General features: G+C 46.2%; 1 pseudogene; it reads right to left on the reverse strand.

Moving 5' to 3' along the window:
• Nucleotides 1-432: 432 nt before the first annotated feature.
• Nucleotides 433-2,145, reverse strand: LOC138431479 (zinc finger protein 280A-like; annotated as a pseudogene).
• Between the last annotated feature and the right edge of the window lie 1,408 nt (nucleotides 2,146-3,553).

Genomic DNA, 3,553 nt, shown 5'->3' on the forward strand with positions numbered 1-3,553 from the left:
AGAATGGATCCTTTCAAACTGTGGTGCTGGAGAATGGAGAAGACTCTTGAGAGTCCCTTGGACTGCAAGGAGATCCAACCAGTCAATCCGAAGGGAAATCAACCCTGAATCTTCAGTGGAAAAACTGATGCTGAAGCTCCAATACTTTGGCCTCCTGAAGGGAAGAGTCAACTCATTGGGAAAACAAAACAAAACAAAACAAAACCCTTGATCCTGGGAACTATTGAAGGTAGCAGCAGAAGGCATGACAGAGGATGAGATGATTGGGTGGCATCAGCAACCCAACGGAATGAGTTTGAGCAAGCTTCAGGGGATGAGGATGGACATGGAAGCGTGGCATACAGAAGTTCATGGGGTCACAGGGAGTCAGACACGACTGAGCAACTGAACAACAAAAGCCAGGCAGGGTCTTTATGTACAGCTGGCTGAACCTCAATGGGGCTTTTCTGAATTTCTGGAGGTGGGTAGAACATAATTTTTTAGCCAGATCCCATGCTGCAGCATGTCTGGAATATTTTGTGCTCATAGTGAATCTTTTTTGTGTGTTTTCTGGGTGGCACCTGGGAGTCAGTGTTCCTCACAATGATGGATGCTGTCTCTCTCAGTCCCAGCTGAACTGAACTTTGGATCATGACCTCTGTTTCAGCAGGCAACCCTGGCAAGTTCTCTGGCTGTTTGAATGACTGATGATTCTTGGTTTGGTGCTCGGTCTTTTCCTTCACGTTCAAACTTTGTAGCCAGCACTTGCAACATGGAAAGACCCTCCTGTTGCAGTTCCTCTGAGCGTGATTTACAAAGGATGTCACCTATTTGAACATTTTGAGGCAAACCAGACAAACAAATTGTTCATGTTTCCATGCCATGTTCTAAAATACACCTCTACATTGGCAAAAGCTGACAATCTGTAACTGCAAACACGGCAGACATAGGGCATTTTGCCAGGTTTGTGACTGTCCTTCAGGTACTGTAAGAGAACCTGATCTGTTTTGAAGGACAATTCACAGATATTACAGACCGTGGAGGGCTCCCAGGAAGCAGGGACACTTTCCATGCGACACTGCAGCTGGAACGAGGTGGGAAACTGGCGGTGGCAGTGCTGGCAGGTAGTGTGGGTTTCCCAGCTGTCACCCTTCTGCCTCTCAAGCTCCAGATGGTTCCTCACGTGGGTCATAAACTTGACATATTTTAGAAGACTCAAGCAGCTGAGGCATTTGAAGGCTGTGTGAGTCTTCTGTTCTGGTGCTGTCTCTTGTATGCTCCAAAGTAAAAGCCATCAAATAACATTTACTCTCATCAGTGAATTTGATCCCAGATTTACTTTCATGGGATCAACAGTCTTGCTCTGACGTGCAAGAGTCAGAAAGTCCATTTTCTCCAGGCCTGACAAACTACATGTTCCTTCTGGATCCATAAGACGGAAGCATGCCTGGCCATTGGTGCGAGTCCGTGAAAATGATGCCCCACCATGCACACGGCTCGGTGAGGTCGGGGAATCTTCCAAGGTCATAACCGTGTTTTTCCAGGAGAGATACCTGGAGGGGCCATGGTGGAGGCAGGTCCCCCTGGGATTCCATCGCTGAGTTTGGGTCTTTTGGGATTCCCACTGTTAAAATTCACATCTGAAGTGGGACACCGCTTTGAATTAAGAGGGCTTTCATCCTTGCCTCCTAATGAGAGAACGGCTCCAGAGAGACAGGGAGGCCGCAGAGAGAACAATTCTGAATTGTGAAGGACAGTTTCCGGCGAGCTCGTTTTCTAATCAGGTTTAGATGAAGGCTCCGAAATAATAGAACTGCCTCTTCCTCCCCATGCACACTGAGAAACTGGTGATACGGCAGCTGGCTCTGATGCTGGGGTCCTCAGATTTGCAGGTTGCCACCTGCAGGAGGGATCCGGATTCACGTGGTCCTTCATTCTTCTTGAAGATGAGTCCCTGGTCACTCTGTTCAAAACATTAGAAATGACTGGCTTTGAAGTTGAAATCACTCTGACAAAGAAGGTTTCAGCATCCTCCTTGACGTGCTCCACTCCAACAAAGATGACCTCAGCATCGTCATTGTCCTCACCTCTGGATTTGGACACGGCGGTCTTTTTCTCGGGTTGTGGTGGTGCTTGTGCTTCCTCACACGGGAAGAGATGGGCCATTTTGCAACCACTTGTGGCTTCAAGTGGCCCCTTCTAGTGTTTTTCTCCCCCTAAAAGCAATCACCAGGCAAGGTCATCCCCTCTGATCTCAGGTGTCAGTCTCTGTGGTTTCAGGTCACCCTCAGTTGGTCACCGAGAATATTAAATGGAAAACTCCAGAAATATACAACTTATGCATTTTAATCTGCAGGTAATTCTGAGGAGAGTGATTGGAATCTCACACCATCCTGCTTCCTCCTGCCCAGAATGTGAATCGTTCCTTAGTCCTGAACATCCCACGCGTCTGTCACTCGGTTACCACAATGACTGTTGAGATGCCACAGGGCTTGTGACCAAGTTATCCTTACTTTACTCAATAATGGCCCCAAACCGTAAGTGGAGGGATGCTGTCCATTGACATATGCCAGAGAAAATCCATTAAGTGCTACCTTTCAGTGAAAAGATCGAAGTTCTCAATTTGATATAAAAGAGAAAGAAACAATGTATGCTGAGGTTGCTAATATCTGTGGTGAATGTGAAGAAGAGAAAATAAATCTGGGTTAGTTTTGCTGTCAAACCTCCAACTGCAAAAGGTATGGACACAGAGCGTAGTAAGTGCTTAGTTAGGGTGAAAAAAAATCGCTCAATTAGTACAGTAGTATATTTTACATAGCGACTAGACTCACAACACTTTTATAAAAGTATATTGTTATAATTGTTCTATGTTATTATTACACCTTCCCTGGTGGCTCAGATGGTAAAGTGTCTGCCTACAATTCGGGAGAGCCAGGTTCAATGCCTGGGTCAGGAAGATCCTGTGAAGAAGGAAATGGCAATCCAGCCCAGAATTCTTGCCTGGGAAATCCCATGGACAGAGGAGCGTAATAAGCGGCAGTCCATGGGGTCGCAAAGAGTTGCACACGACTGAGCGACTTCACTTTCACTTTCCTGCTATTTTTAGGCAGTAGCTATCTCTTACTGTGCCTCTATACAGTAGACTGCATCACAGGTATGTTTGTATAGAAGAACCATTGTGTATATAGAGTTTGATACTGTGTGAGGTTACCGATGTCCCCTGGGGGTCTTGAAACTTACTCTCTGCCGATAAGTGGTGATGATTATATTTCTTTCAAAAGACAAAATTAGTACCTGGTTTAATCACTGGCTGAAACATTGAGATAACTATTAGCACCCTTAGACATAAGGAAACATCTCAAACTCAGTGAAATGACATGACCCTTTTAAACTTCCTTCTCCAGCCACCACTTTTGCCTTGACTCCCCATGGTGGCCCCCGTGCTCCTGTTAAACTCTGCAGGAGAGCTGGTAGGCACCATTTTGCTTACAGATCTACAATCTCACTCAGAAATGCTGACCGACAGAAAATGTCCAAAAGAGCCCCCAGCTGTCCCTTGGGGGTGCCTCTCACT

The sequence above is a fragment of the Ovis canadensis genome, chromosome Y (assembly GCF_042477335.2).
Source record: "Ovis canadensis isolate MfBH-ARS-UI-01 breed Bighorn chromosome Y, ARS-UI_OviCan_v2, whole genome shotgun sequence".
Lineage (NCBI taxonomy): Eukaryota > Metazoa > Chordata > Mammalia > Artiodactyla > Bovidae > Ovis > Ovis canadensis.